Source organism: Haemaphysalis longicornis, unplaced genomic scaffold (genome assembly GCF_048455015.1).
Source record: "Haemaphysalis longicornis isolate Haplotype H1 unplaced genomic scaffold, Haemaphysalis longicornis Haplotype H1 scaffold_1, whole genome shotgun sequence".
Lineage (NCBI taxonomy): Eukaryota > Metazoa > Arthropoda > Arachnida > Ixodida > Ixodidae > Haemaphysalis > Haemaphysalis longicornis.
In genome coordinates, this window is record NW_027526203.1 from 303,998,693 (window position 1) to 304,022,556 (window position 23,864).

Here is a 23,864-nt window from a genome sequence, read left to right on the forward strand (position 1 = left end):
TACTCACGACCGCTCCATACTCGTGTAAACTACTACGAGTGTAATACGCGTTTAAGGAATATGTCTTCTTCAACCATAGTTTTGTCAGTACAAAAAGGACATGTCGTCACTTTAGCATTAACACATTCAGGCTTAAACAATATGAAAACACCACAACTCGTAAAAACATGCTGACCATGGGACTTTTTTGGACTAGCACTGTGGAAATCCTCTTCGATGTTGAATGTTACTGTTTTTGAGCCTACTTGAAATGTACATCTATATTTCACTGCTCACCATTTTTATTGTTATTCCTTGTACTTACCACTCCCCTCTATAATGCTTCGGCCCTGAGGGTACCTGTAAATAAATAAAATAAATAAATACTGTAATAAGTAACGGGAGAACTGCCCCTGTGGGAATTAGTGGGGTGATCGCACTGCACGGGATCAGCCACAAAGGCCCTATTCCTTGGCCTTGGGGACGTGTTTTGCGTGTTTTAGCAGTTCTTAACGAGTGTAATAACATCAACTTAATGGTGTGTTCATTGGTAATTTGATAATCACCCGATAAAACTGGGAGGAATTAGAGGAATGGAATTGAACTGGCCGGCCATTCCCGGAATGGGAATGGGCGATCTTTTGGTATTCCGAGGAATTGAAAGGAATGGAATTTAGGCGAATTATCATTCCCCGGAATGGAATTGGAAGGGAATGGGGACGCCCATTCCGCAACACTGGATCGCACGTAACGTTGCTCATGCCGCAGTCGAAGGACGTATATATGACTGAGCGGGTAATATGCCGCCGCGAAATTTGTAGCCGACGAAAAGAAAAAAACGAAACGTACTTTGACGAAGACAAGATACGGCAGATACGGGCTCTTGTATGCGTCCCATCTTGTCATCGTCCACGTCTGTTTAACGTGATGTTTTCTTTTTTCTTGTTAAACTAGCTGGCGCTCGGTGCACCGGTTCACCACGAAGACAACGTTTTCATAGGCACGCTCCAAAAACTTTCCAACCTCTTCAAACAACTTGTTATTTGAAATAATGGTAAAATAATAAAATTAGTCTCTAATGAGTTCCCCCCCCCCTCCCCCGAATATTAACATTGTTCGTAACTACAACATTGGCCTGCGGAATAGTAGGCACAACCGATCCAGCAAAAATGCGTTTTACTTCCTTTTTACTTAGTTTTAAAACACCCTATTTTTATTTTTCACTTACATAACTGCCCACTACTCTTCGCGTTTTTGTGGCACGTTGTTTAAATTTGCGGTCCCCAAAACGTTTCAATCCAAGCCAATGATGAAACTAAGGCGAGCGCAATGTATAATGGCGGTCCATGACGACACAGACGGCCTTGATGTGAGCCGCATAGAAGCTAGCGCCAGATTCCTCTCTAGTGTATATTGTAAGAAACTTTATGCCTATGGGACCCCGGCAGCTTTGTACTACCCGGACGTACTGCCCGGAGGCCGGTTTCGCAGCGCCCCCTGGGCAGCGCAGGAGACCTATGTTGAAAGAACTAAAATAGAAAGAAAAGAAGCAGGGCCAGCCTAAGTCAGCTTTCAAAAGAAAGAGCCCATTGCAGTGGGGCCACACATGCACCGAATTGCTCATGGCCTGAAGAAAGTAGGAAGCGGCGGAAATGTGAAAGCGGCGTTTTCAGCTCCCCTGAAACTGTCGCAAATGTGTCGTAAAGTAAACTCTGGTCTAACTACGGGTAACAAGTGTACAACGAAGCATCACAGAGAGTTTGTTGCCTGCGCCGAAAAAGTTTTTTATTCTCTGCCTCTTTCGTGCGGCAAGCATTACGTCGGCCAAACTGGCCGATGCTTAAATGGTAGGCTGAGAGAACACCATTACAACGTTTCAAAAACGTTCAGTGCTCATCTCGCACAGCATTGTCGTGATTGCGAAAGCAAATGCCAGCCACTTTTGGACCAGAGCACAGGATGGGAGCACGGCAACCAAATCGTGCGAGAAATCTTAGAGGCCACGGAAATTAATAAGTTAGGTGACCAATGCGTAAGCACCCCTTCTATTGACCTCACAGAGAAAGTGTGAAGATTCTTGGCGCAGTAAATCCCGCCATGTTAATTTTTGTTTAGTTTCCAAACTGCTCTTGCGATTTTCAAAAAGGGATTGTGTGTTGTGTTGATTGTACATCTTGCCCCGTAAGTAGATTAACGTGTAAAGGAATGTCAAGTCATTACGATGCGACGCTCACGCGCTCTCAAATGTTCACGTGTTAACTTAGTGTTTCCTTCTTTTATCCTTTTCGTTGTTTTTTGCCCGTGTGTGTATAAAAATCACTGGCCTAAGCAATAAAACTCAGTTGTTAGTCAGCGCTGTGTCTGTGCCCTCTTCTCTTTGTCTCGTGTTGTTAGCGCTGTTACTATGAATATGTAGCAATTCTCCCAAACTTCCGTTTTAGATTAATACCTTTCATCGTTCTTCCACTCCTCCTGTCACGGCGTCTATGACAGCTGTCCCCTCGTGTCCGGCGAGGGCATAATGAGCCACTTAGGTTGTCACAAAAGGAGTTCTTATCGGGGAGGTTCGAGCGGCGTCTCCAAGACGGTACCAAGGTGTCCTTTGCACGGTGAGCCATTGGCGTATTGCTGGCCCGGTGACGCCGTCTCCGTGTGGCACGCTGGACCACTTTTCGGAAGGGTCACAGACCCGTGTCCCGTCGCCGATCCTTGTTCAATGCACACACGCGCACACACATAGACGGCCCTGGGCAAGATTAGAACCAGCGATAGTGTCTGTTAGCGCCGGTTCCCGGGAGTGGTGGTGCTGCCGGATGACACCGTACCAGTATGGCGCCATGCACAGTTTATTGAGGCCAACCACCCGCCGAACCCTTTTCGGCGAACACGAGCCGTCACAGAATTCCACGAGCCGTCACAGTTCAGCGCTCTTTTTTATCAATTTAGTTGTTCTCTACAGTGTTACCTCACATAAATACTTGTTTCGAAAACCCTTGGATGAATACAAAATGTGCAATAAGCAACTATTCACTGACTTTAGCACGAGATGTCAATCTTACGCTAGAAACAACATAACAGCGCAAGAGGTGCATAAAGAAGGACGGTTTATAGCATCTATAGGTTGTCATCACCCAAAAGCTTTCCAGGTTTTTTGTGTGCCACTAAATTTCCTGATTGGTTGAGAAGGAGAGTGCCGAAAAATTTACAGAGGCCAAGGATCGCAAAGATGTCGAGGTTGGTCCGACCAACTGGGTATTTTTCCATTCACCCTAACATTCCAAGAACCGTTTCACTAACCGTTCCCGAAGGGGTTCGAAACGGTTCCTTCGATTCGTTCCGGTTCGGGTTCAGTTCCAAAATGGCGTAAAATTACGCGTTCGGTTCAGTTGCGACTCCGGGCAAATCTACGGGTTCGGCTCCGCTTTTCGGTTCCGGTTCCGGTTCGACTCCCTGATTGTACGTCGAATTGCGGGTGGCCGTTGACAACGTTGACCTGAGAGTGTGACATTATGCCTAACTTCGGGCCGCCACCCGGAACCCTTGCTGGCATAAACATTTGCTCAAAGGAGCTACCGTATAAGCTGGAAAATACAGGAGGCTTCATAAAATAGGCTGGAAAAATAACAGGCTTCACAAAAGGGGCTTCATAAAACAGGCTTCACCATTTCCCCACGAATCCGGCAGATGTGGGCTAATGAGTTAGACCGGATTTTAGGCAAATGCCTATTTTTTTCCTCGCGCTCCTATAGCCCCACTTTTATATATGAGCATGAAGTAGAGTTAAGAAGGCCTTTTGTGTTGTTTCATAGTGCATATAAATGCCTATTTTGGCGTTTATGCCTAACTGCTTATAAATGCCTATTTTAAGAATAAACGCCTATACAAACACTATTTCGCCTCAACTTTTGCTTTCGAGTCCACTTTGAGATAGTTATTTATGCTACCGGGCGGCTAACATTGACTGTTCGGAACTCTATGGGGTTCACCCCAGTGCTCTAGCTCAACCAAATCCCGGAAAACTGCTAGCAGCAGTGGAATGGGACGCTAATTCTCAGTGACAAGAGGCACAATTTTGATTTGACAAACGTGTAGATGGTGGTCGTTTGTTATTTTCTCCATAATCTTCAGTCATTCCAAGGCTGCGTTCCGCGGGGATCCGGACAGTTTATCGATCGCCGTTTTATCGTTGCCGTTTTATCGAACGCCTTGTTATCGAATGCCGTTTTATCGACGGACGTGTTATCGAAGCCGTTTTATCGAAAGTGTTTTTCCCGGCATTTTCGTGTAAAAAAGCTTGCAGGCAGTACATTTTTTAGTTTCCTCTTCGCTATTGAATTTGCAAGTCTTTCCACAGCGAGTCTATTTACAGAATTTGTAGTCTTTATAGTTGTCTTTTATTTCATTCGTGCATTTTGTTTTTGTGATGCGCGATATTTGTCGCCACAAATTTTGTTCTGCTCATTGCGCTGGTGGTACTATACATGGTACGAGTAGGAGTCGCCTGCAAACCACGTGACCAGAAAAATCGGGGAGGACAAGACTTTGGATCACGTAATGAAGAACCATGGTGCAAGGAATATATTTGGCAACTCCAAACGAAATACGCCGACACACATCTAGGAATATTGCGCATGAGGTTAGGGTTCCTCCTATGGTGGATAATTCTGTTGTGTAAACAAGTGGAATACATGCTTGAGTGCAATCAATGAAGATGCAAAAAATAAAAAAAACATACAAATAAAGCAAAGATGATGGAAAACACGGGAAGGACGCGTCAACATAGATAGGCAGGTTTTTGTATGTAATGCACGGCAGAGACAATGTAGAATGAAGCTAACTGCACGTTAGGTTAATGCGACGGCCAGTTAAACAAAATAAATCCAGAAAATTACAATGAAAGCCGAAAAGCCCCACTTTCGATAAAGCGGACGTAGGTTGCTCGATAAAACGTGTGGGGATATGTGTGGGGGTTCCTCGGGGCCTTGCCAGCACTCTGGGGTAAGCCCCCACGCTAGCTCCCGGCGTGTCAACCACGCGGGCTCCCATGCCTACGGCAGCCCAGCGAGGTTCGCCGATACGAGAACACAGTAGACAGTAGTGCCGAAGCACAGCCGTTTATTTGGGGAATCCCAAAGCATGCGAGCACAAGGCTCGACGGCGTTCACGAATCACGCCGTCCGGGTCGTGACCGCGAACGGGAGGTAGGCACTCACGGCGCGCGACAAACAAAGCTCCCACAAGATGCATGTATCCACCACCGCCGCGTTCCGCCGATCTCGCCTCGACCCGGTCTCCGTCGAGACTCTCCCGACTCCCGCGCCACACGCTCGCGCCGCCCGCGCCCGCGCGCCTATCCCCGCACACATTGGTGGTGCCATCTCTCGGGGGACGCCGACGAACCAGCGGAGCGCCGGACCGGTTTCAGCGCACAAGCGTCTCTCCCGAAGCGCGCGCTGGCTCGGGATCGCAGGTCGCGGTTCTCCACGATTCCCACAAACGGCATTCGATAAAACGGCGTTCGATAAAACGGGTATTCCTTTGGATAAAACGGCGTTCCATAAAACGGTGTTCGATAAACTCTCTGGGAACCGTGCCGCGTACTTTTGAAACAGATTAATTCAGACATGTGCAGTCGCATCTTCGTTTCTAGAAGCATACTCAAATCCAGCTACATTTTCAACGCTAAGGTTGAACATCGAAACCACCTTTGTTAGCTCATCATTCCAATTTTGGAAAGTCCACGAAGAAACATCCGTGCTCAGCTGAACTTCTTTACGCCATAAAATTTGCACTGCCGACGGGCTCTAAAACACTCTCTTTTATGGGGTCCGGACAGTTTATCGAACGCCGTTTTATCGAACGCCATTTTATCGAAGCCGTTTTATCGAACTCCATTTTATCGAACGCCGTTTTATCGACGGACGTATTATCGAAGCCGTTTTGTCAAAAGCGTTTTTCCCGGCATTTCGTGTAACAAAACTTGCAGTACGTTTTTTAGTTTCCTCTTCGCTATGTAATTTGCAATCTTTCCACAGCGAGTATATTTAACAGAATTTGTAGTCTTTAAAGTTGTCTTTTATTTCCTTCGTGCATTTTGCTTTTGTGATGCACGAAATTTGTCTACAGAACTTTTGTTTTGTTTATTGCGCTTGTGGTACAGCCATAACGAATCCCCTTGTATCTCTATTTCACCATCTGATCCGAAACATATCACGGCATTGTGGCGTATAGACTAGAATGCCTCAATATGCTTCGTACTTTTTGTATACACCGCTTTTATGTCAATACAAGACCTAATTATTTCGCCACGTATGCTCTGCATAAGTAAGGCACTTCTTGCCGCTAGTGGGTCTAAGACTCTAATGTCAAAAACATAACTTGTCTCTCCCCGATTTCGGCATTCCTAATTCTTAATGTGCCTGACTTCAGTTACGAAGAGGTCACCAAGCCTTGTCGTACTGTTCTCGATGCCTTGGTTAGAACTGACGAGAAAAAAGTTAATTACAAAATTAGTCACCATACTACAGGATGGTTCGTTTTCATCTCCCCCCCTCGTTGTACCCCGGCATGTCTGGGGTTTTTGGCCCGTACTCTTTTACCTATTTATCATAAGGCATATAAAACAGTAAGAAAAAAGTAGTAAACACCAAAAATAGAGAAATCGTGAAGGTCTACTCAATACAGCGCCATCGCCCGATTACCTAAAAATAAAAATGTCAAATTGACACAAATTGAGAAGTAGCGAAAAAATCAAATATTGCCCCTGCAATTATCTGAATAAAGCACACAAAAAACAAAAAAAAATGCGCGGTCTGGTCTGGCGTGTTCCTTCATGGTCACCAAGGAAACTTAAGGTTGGTGAATCTAAGGAGGGGCGTTAGAGTGTTGACGCAGAAGTAAGGAATTATACGAAATCCTGTATGTTTATGTGAGTATGATTAAAAAAACACGTAAATCGTGAAGGGATGGGCCAGTTGTCCTAGGTTACGAGATTCCATAGTGCGAAATGACCTATGACCACTTGCCCTACTTGACGAGTTCGCCTATGACGAGTTGGCTTTGATGGGTTCACGTGTGACGAGTTCTCCTGGACTCCACCACCTCTACTGAGGCCTCACTTTCACTGTCGGAACCTCCCCTGTTCCATTCATATAGCACTAATCTTTCTGAAGTGCTTGACACGATATTTCTTCAGATGCAAACAATGTGACCACTTGTTCCGAGTAGGAGTCGCGGGAAAACCACGGGACTAGAAAAATCGGGGAGGACAAGACGTAATGATGAACCATGGTGCAAGGAATATATTTGGCAACACCAGACTAAATACTCCGATACACATCTAGGAATATTGCGCACGGGGTCAGGGTTCCTACTATAGTGGATAAGTCTGTAGTATAAACAAGGGGGACATACATGCTTGAGTGCAATAATTGAAGACGCAAAAAAAATTAGAGTAAAGCAAAGGTGATCGAAAACACGGGAAGAACGCGTGAACATACATAGGCACGTTTTTGTATGTAATGCACGGCAGAGACAATGTGGAATGAAGCTAACTGCAGGTTACGTTAATGCGACGGTCAGTTAAACAAAATAAACCCTTAATACTACAATGAAAGTCGCAAAGCCCCACTTTCGCCTTGAAAACCAGCGCAAAAAACACGGACGTAGAGGGGTTACACAGACACGAGTGCTGACACAGACACAGACACAGACAAGGTGTCATGCATACCCAACTAGCCCAAAGTCAAGCTTTATTGCCCCACTTTCGATAAAACGGACGTAGGTGGTTCGATAAAACGGCATTCGATAAACTGTCTGGGAACCCTGCTAAACACCTTTTGAAAAATATTCTCAAAATGTGTGGAAGTGTGTTTGGCAGTGTCGGGATGTCTTACCTGAACAATTCGAATAATATCATTGTATATGAGAAAATTGCTAGAGTTGTGCCCAACAGTACTCGTGTTATGTCAATTTCTTGATAAATCGTCACCTCTAGAGTTTATTATTTGTGTCTGTTTTTGTTCTGTCGTAATTAAATTGCGCCATGCAGACATAAGGTTGGGCTTTTTTTATCACAATTCTCAGCTCTCGAGTTTTATTTTTCATGCATGTTTCACGGTATGCGACACTCGAGGAAGCGGCAATGACCATTAAATATAAATATGAACAGAGCACTTGTTGAATTAATTCAATTGACCGTCATTACTCCAGCAGAATTATGTAACAACTAAACGGCTATGTTCAACTGTTGGCGCCTTTGTGCCATCATAAATAATGATATTTAACAGCACACTCTAAGAAAAAAAGGGGTGTGGTAGTGCCTCCCTTAAGAGTGAAACCGGAAGGTATTATATATTGCTCCCTAACAGGCAGAAAGTTTCTCCTTTCAAAAAGGAGGAGCGAATTTCTATCCCATGGAATGGATGAAGGTTTTCTCCTTTCGTGAGCTAATGGGAAAGCTTTCCTCTTTTAAAGCAGCATGGGAGCGCTACCGAATGAAGACTTGTTATGCGAGAAAGGCCTAACAATCTGATCAGTTCGAGGATCGAGGAAGTACACATAAGTATGTTACTGTGGTTGTGTGCGCCTCATATGCGCTAAAACAACCAGGACATTATCTACCGAGCACCAGAACTGCGGTTAGCGAGACACGACGCCGTCCGTGTTCGCGATTTCCATTAGTCCCGGGAGGCGCTCCGCCTTCGCTTTCAGCGCGAATGCGCCGCCGTTCACCGAATAGAAGTCTCAACGACTGCATTCAGAGTGGCGCCTTTATTTCCCACAGGCTTGTAACCCCACCTTTCACCGACACACGAGATCACAAACATTCAATGCGGCAGGTTGAGAACAACTAGTTATTGTTAGTCTGCTCACTTTGCTACAATCGATGCATCGACACGCAGGTCGTCTGTAATCGCGCATCTCAGCGGAAGGGCGTCGTAGGCGGCGCGGAGAACGGATCGTCGGAGCAAGGAGACGACACTACTGGTCATCTAGCGAGCTCAAAGCACAGAAATCGTAAATGTTCAAAAATGACCGACAGGTGCCGCAGAAAAAAAAACAATAGGGAGGAGAGGTAGCTACTAAGCATCACCGTCAGTGGGCGCAAACATAAATGCGTTTCCTCCATGCCTAACGTGAGCAACATTCAAAGGCCAAACATCACCAGTTGGGAACAAACATAGCACAATACAGATACATACACTTTACTGAAGGCATTACCAACGCACAGTACATGCAATAGACCACAGTTCAAGCATAATACACGTACACATACACATTGCACAACACAGAGTACAATTTTCGCATGTCTATAACATTCGCGTGATCGCAAAGAACAACTAAGCCTAAAACGGCTGCAAAGTATTTATAACTTTCACAGCAGAGCATGTAACTAGGAACAATTATCTTGTTTGTTTTGATATCCAAAAGCAATGGGTGTTTTCTTATTTCGTCAATGTAACCCGAGTAAGTACTACTTTTTATCAGTTTCAAGTTTCGTAAGAAGCAGTAGAATAGCTAAAAGAACAAAACGAGCATGAGTCGAGAAACAGTACAGCGCGTATGTTTGTGTAGTAACACTCATTGCTTTGCCGTCACTCTTTTTGCCGAGAGCCCACCCGTGGTCTCGCAGCGATTTGAGTTCGCAAGCCGAAATGCTACCGAACGTAAACGTAGGCCTTGTGTTGTTGGTAAATTATGCATCCATATGCTGCCGTCAGTACTCGTTGATGACGAAAGGGGCGGTTTATTATCATCGCTGTCGTCTTTTACCTTTGGGCGTCAGTAGAAAGAGCCCACAAGTCTGGTGGTAGCGTTGAACAGGGCGCACGCGAATCGCACACAGCAAGCATGCAGCGGCGCCCACAGAAAGTGCGCCAAACATACGGCTGGCGAGCCGATCGTTTGCGTAGCGAGCACATGGGGATAAAATGGCCATGAAAGGACAAGGAAGCAGCCATACAGTTTCATACTACAGTCAAACCCGTTTATAACGAACTGCAATATGCACCGCGATTTGTTCGATATATCCAATAGTTCGATATAGCCGAACCCGCCCATAACGAGCTCATTGTTACGAGTTCGCATTGCGCGGTAGCCCCCCCTCCTCAACTCAACCATCCCCGCATGCAGAAACGAACACAGTAAAGTATCCATTAACCATACCCAAAATAACCCATTTATTGCAATTAATAAAGCTTCTTTCCGCCTTAACTGCCTACTTTGCAAAAAAAGCGGTGATTTTTGCTTTCATTTTTGTTTTGGCGGCTACAACTAGCATAGCATTCTCTACTACACGAAACATTGTTTGCAGCAGTACGAGTCTGCGTTCTCCAAAACCAAGGAAGCATTGGCGGAGCACATCGACTGCCGAAAGCGCTTCACTATAAGCATCGGACGGCTTTCACTCGCGACATCATCGGCAACGTTGGCGAGCTCTTCCCACAGTTCACCGATGCTGCTGTCTTGGTCCGGACTCGCTGGCTGGGCGGGTTCCGTTGTAAGTCCCACGCGTCGGAAATAGTTACGGAAAGTGTCGGCGGTCATGTCGCTCCGTGCAAGGCGCAATGTCCAGGTCGCGGCTCTTGCTCCGTGGTCGCGGCCAATCCACATCTCAATCGCCGCTCCGAGACCATGCATTTCGGCGGCAATTCTAGGCGCGTGGAGTTCGATATATCCGTTGTGAACTTCGTTATAAGGAATATGTTTCCCATGTATTTCCGTAACTGAACTTTTTTGTTCGATATATAGCATAATTCGCTCTATCCGGGTTCGTTATAGCCGGGTTTGACTGTAATGTATACTAGGGGTAAATCTGTCGCTGAAGTCGCGGGCCGCCGTGGGCGGCGTCATTGCCGCTAGCGACGCTCCTCGCCTACTTGGCTTAGCTAGCCATACGGCTTATTTTTTGTCTCAAAGCCAAAATTAACAAAAAAGGGTAACATTCTTTTTCTTGTTCATCGTGCCTGAAGATTCTACATAATCACTGACACATTAATTTTTCTGGAGGTACAGTTTTATAATAACAAAACAAATTTGATGAATCTTCTGCAGTAATATTGTTTTTTTTTTGTTTTTTTTGCAGCCAGAGCCAACTTTTCAGCCTATTCATGAGCCATGTAAAGGACAAGGGGAACGTGCCTGACCGGCACATGACGGAACGCTCGCCGAAGCGCGGCTCCCGTAGGCAGTGGTGCCAGATTTCCCTCTAGTATATATTAGTATGAAACTCTATGGAAGCAGCATACTGCAGGGGCGGTGTTGCACAGAGTCGTCGTGTACGCCCAATCGGCGAAAGCCACTGTGCAACCAGGAACGGTTTTGTTATCCGCGTCGACGCCGTCGGCAGATCGCAGACGACGGGCGCCCGTGTCCGGGTTTGGTAGAGGCAGTATAGAGGGCGTTACTTGTAAGCACCTAAAGGGAGAAACTCGCTAGGCTGGGGGATAAAACCCGCGGTTTTCCCCCTTTTGTACCCGTTTTTCGTAGATTGCAGAGCTGTTTATGCTTGTAGTTCCGCCGTCGAGCATTACGGGAAAAAATACAGTGAAAAAATATCCAGCGCACGTGAGCGCCCGCCTCGTGAGGAGCGCCCGGCGTCGGCCCGCTCGACCTTCGAGAACACTCTGTCCAGCGTTAGTGGCGGGATATCTTGCGTGTTCTGCTGCTAGGAAGGGTCTTAAAAAACCCAATGATTGATACTAAATAAAAGTTTTTCATCATCATCATCTCCTCGTCAGTCCACGTGCGTTCGCACCTGAAGTGGGGAGCACAGACCAGCTCGCGCTACAGACGCCGAGTTCGGGAAGCCGGTTGCCGCCGGTTCTAGCGCGTGCTAAACCGGTCCACTTTGGGAGAGATGTGAAAGCCTGCCGAGAAAGAGATCCGGGTTTGCCAGTCATGTAGAACTTTCAGTGGCAAGTTCGGAAATCCATGTGAGGTAGAACAGCCGGGTATTATCCAACGTAGGTAGAGGGGCCGCCAGCTCTGCTATTTCTCCAACTTTACACCACAAGTCAAGTGCAAGTTGCGGCAATTTTTATTTTGGTTTTCCTGTTGTAGATGCAGGGCGCGCACGTCTTCGATTGAAATTATTTGCATTTGTGTAAAATAAGTGGCGGGTATATTTAGGACGGTGGAGGCCTAGAACGTCGCTTTGCATGCCCATTTTTGGCGCCTAAAACGCTCTTTTTAATGCTTAAAAATTCGGCCTCCACTAATGAGCTTTCGCTCTAACATTTGCCCCGGACAGGTGGTGATTCTAATACATTTTGTCTACGGCTCTTTTTTGTACTACGAGTATTATAATCCCTTTCAGTCACATTCCAAAGCTTAATGTAATGTGTACTTAATGTAATTTCGTCTAAACCACAGGTTTCCAGGAAGGCTGACATTTCCCTCATATGGATTTTGATAGATGTTACATATCTCTGTGATAAAATCGGATAAATTGTTACTATTTTTTTCTACAAACAACTCCTGTCTGATCATTGCAAATTTAATTCTTTAAAAAGATCTTCGTTCGAAATCCTTATTGTTTAAAACATCCGAACTAATCTCACTTTACTTTGCATTTGTTCTCAGCCACTTTCAGCTACTGCTCCGCATTTGGGGTAATACATACACGACCCATTCAATTCCTCTACAACATCTGTAAAACCAAGCCATTGCACTACTTTCAGCCCACACCGGAGTAACGCTTCATTGTTGCTTAAAGAATATTGTATACTCGCGGTCGCAAATCTAATAAAATCAGGCCTCCTTATTTACCTGTACAAACCTGGGAACACCCTCAGTTCATTTAGCATATTTAGGGTCGTTCGTTTTAGCATAAAACCAGATTTCACCCGATTTTCACACCCTGAACATGTTTCAGAAGAACCAGGTTAATCCCGATTTCTCCCCGAATGGCCCTTTTTATGGTAGTGATGTGCATAATCGTGCGGTGATGGTTCATCATTCTCAGCCAGCGCATGGTGGAAGCAAGCCTCACCAACAAAGCTGTCGAACTAATTGAGTATTGGCATGACTACCGCTCGCGACTCCAGACTGGCAAATGCTGCACTGATATTGTTGTGCCTAGCTAACGAGAGGTGTGATGTCGAGAAAACTTTCTCCCGGCAAAGTTGCGTTCAACGATCGGAGAGGTCCTAAATGGAGACCGACATGTTTGCGCATGCCGGTGTGTGTAAACAAGGATGTGCAAAAGACCATGACCAGCTTTTCGCGAATACAATGTTTCATTTCTTGTTAATCAGTGCACTTTGCTGTAATTATTTCTGATTAATTTCCAAAGAAACGTCAAATTTTGGACAGTATTTGCCAGAAGAACCTGATGTCTCCCCGATAACCAACCCGAAAGAAACACCAATTTTATCGCGTATTATTTAAGGAATTCGTGATTCCTTCTGATAAATTAAGCTGGGTGTATTGCCTTCTACATCAGTCGATTCAACACGAAAAAAACCCGAATTTCGGAGCGATTTTACAGAAAAACCCGATTTGTCCCGTATTATGAGTGAAAAATAGCACCCGATTTTTACCTCCTGATACTTAGAAAATATAAAACCAGAAAACGAACCCTAATTAGTACATTCCACCATGATTCACTCAGCAGCTGCATCCCACCAGATTCGCTTCGGCGAGCAACTTACATTTGCCTAAAATACCCACAAATTATGGCAAGCTGGATATTTATATACTTTTTTGGCTGTCAATAACTCGAATTCTCTACCAATAGGAACGAAACAGTCGCTATCCTTGTTAAGCTTTCAGAAAAATCTACTAAAATTGACTAAACCTCACGCAATAATTTCGTTAAACTCCTAGAATCCTATGTTTTCATGCTGTATTACGCCCCTCACCTGTTTTTCATCTCATTATTAAAACGAAGCTTTAGTGTCCTCACGGATGCCGTTGTACGCAAAAATGCCCTGCAGAAAAGCCAACTTTCTCTAACGATGATGATGATGAATGATCGCGTGGGCGAAGTGAAAGACAAAAATGCTTCCCGTTGCGGGAATCAAAACTGGTTCCCTCACGTTATGAAGCCGGCGTCAATCCGATTCTTCCATTTCGACATGGTGGAAGTGAACGCCACGCAGAAGGTACTGATTCGCGCCGTAAACCCGAGACCCAAACGTTAGGCCTACGGAGAGCACACTCGAGAGCTGCTGCGGGTATTGTAGAAAAGTGGTGCGTACACAATCGAACTGTAGGATTGGCCAACAAAGAATTCATCTCGATAAAGCTTTGCGTTCAACCATCGTCGTCGATAAACGGAGGAGTGCAACATTTTTTTTTTGCAAAATTGTCTCTCACGACCTCTGTTCAATGTCTTGTGGTGATCATTTGGAAAATGCACTATGAACCCTTTGAGCGATATTCCACACTAACGTATGCTACATTTTTCTGCTGTTCTTGCGGCTGCATTGATTTTTTTATCTCTAATAGGAGGACCCCGCCAGCTTCGTGCTCCGGGAACTCCTTATGTATATTTTATTATGTAAATAGGTCCTCGGCAAAATAGAATTCCTCTTCGTCTTCTTCTGGTTTCTAAAGGTAAAGTTCTATCCTTAGAATTAACTTTGTTTACGGATATTGCACCTCTTTGTCGGTGCACCTGTAACAAAGATACTGATTTGATTTCTTACCGCCGGATTTCGTTTCTGCACGTCGTTTCTGCATTTCGTTCTGCATCGTTTCTGCATGATTTTGTTTCTGCATGGCCAGGCTGAATGACATTTCTCCTTCAGTTATGTTCATGTTTCATAGACTACCTTGTAGACTTCTTTCACCATGCCTCTCCACCAAATAAATGTCATTTTCTCTCTATAAATGTCATTTTCTCTCTCTCTCTCTCTCTCTCCACCAACGCTTCTTGTGTACACGTACACCACAAACTGAAATGCCAACTAACGGTGATCCAATCGTCTTAACCTCTCCTGATAACATGTTTTACTCGATGCTTCATAAATTTCTAACCTGGTTAGGTCCACGCCTTCTTGCATTGATATTTTCTTACGTTTTCCTGCGAGCACGTAACGCCAGACTATTTTTCTTGGATTTACCTTCGGAACAATAGGGCGTCTGATATTAAATGGGGTCATGTTTAGCAAAGGTGCATCGCAGAACCATTTCACCTTTCGAATTCTTCGCACTACTACGGGTTCCGGTGATCCGTATACCACGACCCCACCTACCCCAGTGGTCTATGTTTCATTATACTCTCGTTTCATTCTATCTTTAGTATAAAAGTGCTCCTTAGAAACGTTTAGGTAGTTCTTAACTTCGATTATACATAAGGCCAAATATCCATCCATACACACTCTGTATTTCTTCATTCTGGAGTGACACGGCCGCTGTCTTACTTTCATTGAAGAGAATTGCTAGCAATTTTCATGCACTACAATGGAAACCAATGGCTTTGGCTTCCTGGGTGCAGATATTTGCAAGTATTTGCGCATTCATCTTGTTAACACATGTCTTGTTAGAGGCTTATTAGAGACCACCTTTCCGTCGGTTTGAAGTGAAATCGCACAGCAATAGAAGGTTTTAGAAGCCCCGAAATCGCAGTACTGTCATACAAGTGTCGTTTAGTTAAGATATTAAATCACCTATACGACCCTGACGAAACGAGCCCGGACGTAAAAAATGACACCACGTCTTTAAGGCAAAAGCTAACAAATATAAACTATTTTAAGCACTCGCAGTAAACTTTACATTTGGAATTTTCATTTCTGAGCCACTGACACACAAATGTGTTCGGCATTTGCCTGGCATTTGTCCCTAGATGAAACTGACGCACGAAAGTAAATGGTCAAATTTCGCCATCATTCAGATGTATTTCATTTCGGTGCCGGTATTGTGCATACCGAGCGAATTATTCAGGCGTAAAAGAAAGCACAGCCGTCAAGGAACACTTTAAAGGAATTCAAGCATCTGGATGCACTATTAAGCAATTCGCACTCGACGGGAGCTATACGTGTCCTGTCCTCAAAAGAATGCGAACCCCATGTGAGCAGTGGACACCCGGGACACGAGACCAGCCCAACGTCATGTCGTTTGATTAAATTTCCATCTCACGCGTGAATGCCATGCATGTGGGTGGATTGCGGCCAAACAAAACGCATTTTGTGCAGACGGCCAGCAGCCGCACAGCGGATGTGCCGGACGCCAGTGGATCCAGTTGCGAAGCGCGGAATTTCTCCCGGAGTCTTCCAAGCACCGAACGAAAGGGCTGTTCTGGCAGACGATGCTTTTTTAACGCTTTTACGCAGCCGAACACAGACTCAATGGAACAAAGTACAAAGACGAAAATGCTTGATTTTTTTCCTTGACGCCCTTGCACCCGACGAGTAAATGGGAATGGCTTGAGGGCGAGCTAAAGGGGCAATAAATCATTGAGCCCGTGGTCACTCGAAATAAACAGAAGTTTGGATGCCCATTCGCTTTACTTTGCTAGTGAAATATAGAGAAACTCAGCTGAAGTTTGCAGCTTCATGGGGAAATCTAAGGAGAGTGACAGGAGCCAGCGACGACAGGGCAATAACCAAATTTATGGGCCCCTGCGCTAATGTGTCAGAGATCTTGAGAGCGCTCGGTGCGGTGATATAGCTCCGTATGCTTCTAACTCCTTGGTACTGTGAAGCTGGTTTTTGTCCGGAGAAAGATCCAGTCTGATTTCCCGGTGGGAATTCGGGGGGGGGGGGGGGGGAGGAGGGGGGGGGGAGGGACAGATACTGACACATGACATACTAAGTAATAATGGCAGACGTTGCATAGCTTGGTCATTCCAACTAAAAGGCTGTTTCAGATAGTGGGGGCGAGGTCAGTTGCTCTGTTGTCCGTTGGATACACCACTACCTAGGTGTATCCCACGGGCTTCAAACTAAGCCCTCCTCTATAGATCACCTGAACGTCGACGCACATAAGTACGCTACCCATCCCGTCTACCAATGTAATTTCTTATACGGCGGACGGCGAACTTACTTTTATTTACACCAAACAGCGCTAAACCGACGAAACACAGAGAAGAGGACTCAGTACAGCGCCTGTCATGTGCCCTCTTTTCGCTGTATTTCTTCGGTTTAGCGGTTTTTGATGTAAGATGAATTCATTACAACTTACCCAGTTTTCTGTTCTTTTGCACTTGCTTTCACTAGGGAAGTTTCCGCGTCCACGTGAAGGATCAGCGATCCTTGTCAGTAGACATCGCGACCAAAAATTCAAAAGGGACCCCGGTGAGGGTGGCCCTAAAGAGACAAATATATATCGGCAAGAGAGATCGGCCATTTTCCTTGTGGCCCTACGATCTGACTGGGGGTAGCTTTTTCTGCTGGCGCCCCGAGGCCCCAGAGCCTCAGCCGAAATATAGAAAATGTCGGTGTTCCCTTCGAAAAACAGCGTCATATGCAAACTACGACGAAGTACTTCTTCAATGTGTTAAGGGTGCTGGAGGTTGACGTACTTACGAAATATTCCTGACGGCAAGCCGTGATGCAATATGCTTTGGTGTAGCTTCAATACAACTATAGAATGTAGCTGCTCTAATTGTATTCCCCACTAGTTGTAATTGTAATTCTAGTCCAGTTGTTGCCATCCCCTGCAACTATAAGCATCAATACCATTTTTGTAAAGTTGAATCTACATCTATGACAGCACCTATCCTGTGTAGGTTCCCATCGAAAACTACGCTCCTGCCAACAATTACACATTATTGGGTAGGTGATTTTGGGAACTGTTTTGTGTGCCTTGCTTCTTTATTGTTACCCGCCGCGGTGGCTCAGTGGCTAAGGCGTTGCGCTGCTGAGCACGAGGTCGCGGGTTCGATTCCCGGCCGCGGTGGCCGCTTTTCTGATGGAGGCGAAAAGCAAAAACGCCCGTGTGTACGAGATTTCGGTGCACGTTAAAGATCCCCAGGTGGTCAAAATTAATCCGGAGCCCTCCACTACGGCGCGCCTCATCGCCGGCGTTGCGTCGGCGCGTTAATCCCCATAATCAATCAATCAATCAATCAATCTTTATTGTTTTTTAAGCATACATACGGGTATTTCTTGAAGTTGTAAAGGTTGCAGCAACAAACTATTCACAGCTCCCCGTAGTGAGTTCGCGCCCAGCTTATTGGCGTCTTGTGCGGTGCAGTTGGCAACGCCGAACTGGACGAAGTGATCAGCGGCACTGGCTTGCGTGAACTTAACCTAATCTTTCGTTGAATAAATGCTACGCGTAAGTACTTTTCCTCCTAAAAGTATTGGCGTCTTGGGAGAAGCTTACCGGTGCTTCAGATATAAGGCAATTTGTAAACCAATTTAGAGCTCTCTTTCTTGTGCGCTGTTGCCATTGAGGATTCTTTTTTTTTTTTTTTGCAACTGTCCGTGTCTGCATGAGCCCAATAAGGTTTGGAGAAACGTGGCTGCACAAAATTTTCGCCTAAAACCGAAGCCAAAATCTATGCTACAAGACGTGCCTGGGTTCGCAGAGTCATGATTCGCATATAACACTAGACTACAAGTTTCAATCTAGAATCCGTATAAATGTACAACGCGGCAAGCGTTCAATGGGGGTTAGATGTTCAAGGGTGCGTGTAAGGACGTAGCGGCAACCTGTTGGCTTACAAGCGAGGTAGGTCATTTAGAGTAGAGTCGGCGAACTTTCAGCAGTATCACGAGAGGAGCTTTTGGATGGTATGTCAGCCTCGGGGCACAGAACGGTAAAACCTTCGAGGGCAGCTATGTTCTGCGCAGAAAACCCGCACCCAGAAAATGGCCGCGCTGCCATTAGCCTCCTGCTAGCGTAGCTGCGAACAGTCTTATTCTCGTCTTTAAGGCACGGATAAGGCACTGACATGACGGCCGGTCACGCTTGCTCCAGACAGATAAAAAAAATTCCGCCACCTTCCCACGAGGGGAACCCTGGGGTGATGCAAGGCATCTCACGGGGTTCAATTCGCGTTTCCGTTATGTTGGTTACCCAAATGTGGTTGAAGTGTAGTGAACCTTAAATGATGCTCAATCACACGTCGAGTTCCAAGAACGTAAAGACCGTCTTCATCGGACGATTCAACGGATTCGTCGTCGTCAAGCGAAGCACGAGCAAAGTCAAGCGGAGTCGAGCAACTGTGTCAAGCGAAAGCGCGCGCTTAACTGAACGGGCGCCGAGCGCTCACCGCTTTATAAGCGCACTTGAAGGAGAGGAGACAGCGGAGGAAAGTTGTGCATGCGCACACATGCGCGCACAACCGCGCCGGAGCACATGCGAACGTAGGCGAAGCGCGCCAGCTGTTATGATAATGAGCCGGACAGAGCGCATAACGCACAGCTGTCGGAGAGAAAAACGGAGGAGAGTGTGCGCATGCGTAATGAGGAGTGCGGATTACGCCGATCAACGCGGGACAGGCCGAGTGTAAGACGCAAGGATTTCGATTGTTGTAGGGTTTAACCCGCCGACGGAACGCAGGCGATGAGGCGCGCCGTAGTGAAGGGATCGGGATTGATTTTGACTACCTGGGTATTTTTAACGTGCCCCGAAATCTCGTACGCACGGGCGTTTTTGCTTTTCACTTCCATCAGAAAAGCGGGCGCCGCGACCGAGAATCGACTTTCCAGCGCATCGGTGCGGCTCACATAACGAGGAAGGAAGATCTAATGGAATACCCGCGTGGCGGATGCAAGAGCATTGTTCGCATTCGGCAACCATGGCCGAAGCCATTGGCCCGCGCTCGTCCGCGCACCCGGAAAAAGTGCTTTTTTTTGTCGTTTTCTCAAGTGTCTGCTCTACAATTGACCACATCCCAGTCTCAACAACACTTGGAGGCCACTCCAGCGAAATATCATCGACTACAAGCCCGGAAAAACCCAAGAACCCAACCAAAACGGACTCTACCCCGGAACCATTCGCCTATGTTTGCGTCACCAAAACAGTCATAACAGCCTGCATGCCCGCGAGCCGTGAAAATCTTATTTCAGCGAGGACCACTGTCACCTAAGGCAGCTCCGCTGAGCAAACTCTCCCGTTCACAACGACACATTTTTCGTCAGCGGGCCGAAACATTCCAAAGTACAGTGTAAAAACAATCCGTAATTTTACGGACCAATTACGGACCAGATGGACGCAATAAAACAGAGCCATATTCCGTTTGGTGCAGAACAAAAAAAAAAAAAAAAAAAAACACCCGTAATTTAACGGAAGCGCGCTCCGTCCCTCAGTATACGGATGCTCTCTCCGTTGCACGTCAAACAGAATCTTTTTCTGCTTTGCAAAATACGGGTGTTTCCTCTGTATGATGCAGAACAGAAACAGATCAGTTTATTAATAACTGCAAGAAACATATTGTCGTGTCGATCGTCGGGAATCGATCGAGAAGCGAAAACTGCGCCCCGACAACATTCGTGGCGTAATGAATGCGGCTCAATTTCGTTAGTGTCTAAAGTGTAGTAAACTTAGTGAGGGCTGAGCACGAGGTCGCGGGTTCGATTCCCGGCCGCGGCGGCCGCTTTTCTGATGGAGGCGAAAAGCAAAAACGCCCGTGTGTTCGAGATTTCGGCGCACGATAAAGATCCCCAGGTGGTCAAAACTAATCCGGAGCCCTCCACTACGGCGCGCCTCATCGCCTGCGTTGCGTCGGCGCGTTAAACCCTACAATCAATCAATCAAACTTAGTGAGGACCATGAGGCCCATACCGCTCAACACGAGCGCTGTATCTTAATTTTACGACGCTCCGGCAACGTCGCTGCCCCGGACCTGCAAACTGCACATGCGTGTGTGACCGGCACACTTGTAGAAAATATAAGGTCATTTGCGTGCGGAAGCAGAGTTGCGGAAGGTAATTTAGTTATTAAGGAATCAATATCGGCCGAGGTATTTAGCCTAAAGCTTAAAACCAAAGCACAGGAAGCACTATTCATGCAGTGCGAAATCGCAGTTGCAGCCAGTCACACACATTTTTGCGAGCGCTTTCTCGAAACAGCGGAGTTGATGGCGATCAACTATTGCGGGGGCTTCGCGGAACCTTACTGCGCAAGCGCTATTTAAGAAATCGCACTTCATCAGCCAGGAAATCTGTAAGCCAGCTAGTAGACACCGGTGTATGGCACACGCAGGGTGGGCATCCCTGTAGTATACAGGTTGTTCGGCGCAAGTGCAGCGTTCGCGCGGTGGTGCAGTGGTCTCGAGCGTCGTGCCCATTCGATCGACGTCGCGAGTCGGATTCCGCCTCGAAGTATTTTTTTTTCTTTTTTAAAGGTTCTATCGAAAGACGTGCTTTTGAAACGGAGTGTTTGTTTTGTTATGGCCTTTCCGTACTACGATATGTCCGTTCTTAAAATTCTTTCCGTTGTCTAAATTACGGAAATGTGTCCGGCAACATTTTACCACAGCTTACTCCGTAAAATTGGCCATTTTTTTGCAGTGTACTCCAATCTCTAAACGCAAAGTCAGCCAGTGGAAATTCAGAACAGTGGACGGAATGTAGGTGACTCCGCCTCAAAACCTGTTCATTTAGCTCAAAAAAGGTCTACTTAACACCTAGGCAACCGCAGTTCTGGCCCCGCTCGTAGTAATTGCAAATCCAACCAAGAAAACCGTACACGCCACGTTAGAACTTGGCCTCTGTATGCAGGCAGGACAGCAGCCCAGTGTTTACCGAGCAAAAAACCGAATGCACCAAATTTAGCGAATTTTGCAAAAATGTTTCAAAATATGATTTAAATTACCGGGGGCATAACCAGTAGCACAATCAATGTTAAATCCAATGTTCCCAACAAAAAAGAACCGCCAACTTTGGCTGTAAACTTGGAACCTACTAACGATCAGTAGTGGGCCGTATAAGCCCGATGAAAGATGACGAAGGAAAAACGCAACGAGAACATCTATCAAGCAGGGAAAAAATCTCACAAAAAGAAGAGCGAAGGCACAATGAGCGAAAAACCGTCAGCTCCTGCCTCGGACACTGCAGAGGTTTCTAAAGAAATGCTTCTTTCAGAGACAGACAGAGCAGAAAAACTGGGACAAGTACAGTGGTACAAAGAAGAAGGAACACTTACTTCACAAACGCAAATGCTGCAGAAGACTCCACATGGGAACGCGGCTTCCCAGAACAACAGTCGACAATAAGTACAAACGCTGAAGACTGCGAAGAGGATTTCCCCAGACTCCAACAAGCCCACACAAGTTATCCAGGCAAGGATGATTCTCTTCTGGCCAAGCCGGCGAAGAGCGATCGCAGATTCTTTAAGTCATTGATGTCGATTTGAAACAAGTGCCAAAAATAAGAAGTCCGCAAAGACTTGGACTTTCTGCTAACAGAGCACACCGGACTAAAGACGATTGCGTACGAAGCAAACCAAGAACTTAAAGTTGCACAAGGGGAGGTCAAGGGTCTCAGGGAGGCGTATGCCACTATCCCAGGAGCTCCCAGATGGTCCAACAAACAATCCCCAAAGTCTGAGGCAGACGAACCCGCAACAAGGCAGAAAACAGAAACTGCACTTGTAGTGCAGTTAAACCTTCCTCCCATGAAGGTAATTGAGGCAATTAAGAAGACCATTGACCCCGCTGACCTAGGCCTTAAGGTTGTTAATATCAGACCGTCAAGAGAAGGGGTAGTCATCTCTTCCGATTGTAAAACAGGAAGGACAGACATAACGGAATTATCAAGACACATGACAGCTTCAAAAAACAGTTCACGGCTAAAGTTCCGAAGGCAAAGCTCCCAGAAATCAAAATTATTGGCATAGAAGAGGACACCGGGAGAGACTCCATCCCACAACGCCTCATCAAGCAAAACCATCTCGACTTCTCGGAGGAGGATCTCAAGATCAATGCATCTCAAGGTCATCTCAAGCTCAATGCAAGGTCGAGGTCAATGAAAGACAGTCATCCTGCAAATAAAGAAAAAAGCATATAATGCCCTGCTGGGTAAAACTCAACTGAGCATCTCGTGAACACGGTGTCGTTTATTCGATAACACATTCCTCCCACGCTGCAGCAATTGTTCAGTTTACGGCCACCTGGAGAAATGCTGAAGATCATCAGACTCAAAGTGTTCCAGGTGCTCCGACGACCACCACTACGGAGGCTGCACTAAGCCTCCATCCTGCTGGCTGTGCACGAAGCACAACTACGACAGCGGCGAGGTCATTGACACGCGGCATGCCTTCTCCTCCCGCGACTGCCCTACTTACCTCCGTCGCGTCGCGGAGGAGGCTGAACGTATCTTCATGTGTGAGTAGGCCAATAGTAGGGAATTTTCGCACTGCCAAACAAGAGCTTCCATCTGTGCGTATATGTACGGGGTATTGCTGCAGAGACTATAGCTTCAAACTTTGAGCTATGGAAAAGGACCGAGCGAAAGAAGCTCAAAATGTGGTATCCGTCGACCCCCAAGGACAAGACTCAAGCGTCGAGGGGGAGAGGAGCGACCATCGAGGTCTATGTTTAATGGAACGTCGAAGGGAACAGAAGACGAAGAAAGAATGCGTGCGCTCGGGAAGCGTGAGACATGACCATGCCACCCAAGGGAGATTGACCTAAGTTCACTACAGATAATGGCTGGCCGCACCCGGCCTATGGCGGTCGATGGCGATGCGGCTGTGACCCATTCAAAAAGATTCTACATCTTCCCGGCCGCCAAGGACGTAGAACCAGCATGCTTTTAAAGGGCAGAGACGTTGAGAGGGTAGCCTGGTTCGATCGGGTAACGTTCACCGACTTCGAAATCAATAACTGAAGAGTGAAGTATGGTGCACTAGCCTCCTCCGCTGTTTTCTGTGGCAGCCCGAGAGGACTCTTTGGTTTCTGGAGCTCCCGATGCGAACACATCCACGTAGGGTCTTCCCACCACGATGGGGACTGTAGCAGCGACTGGTCTCCTATTCCTTTTTTT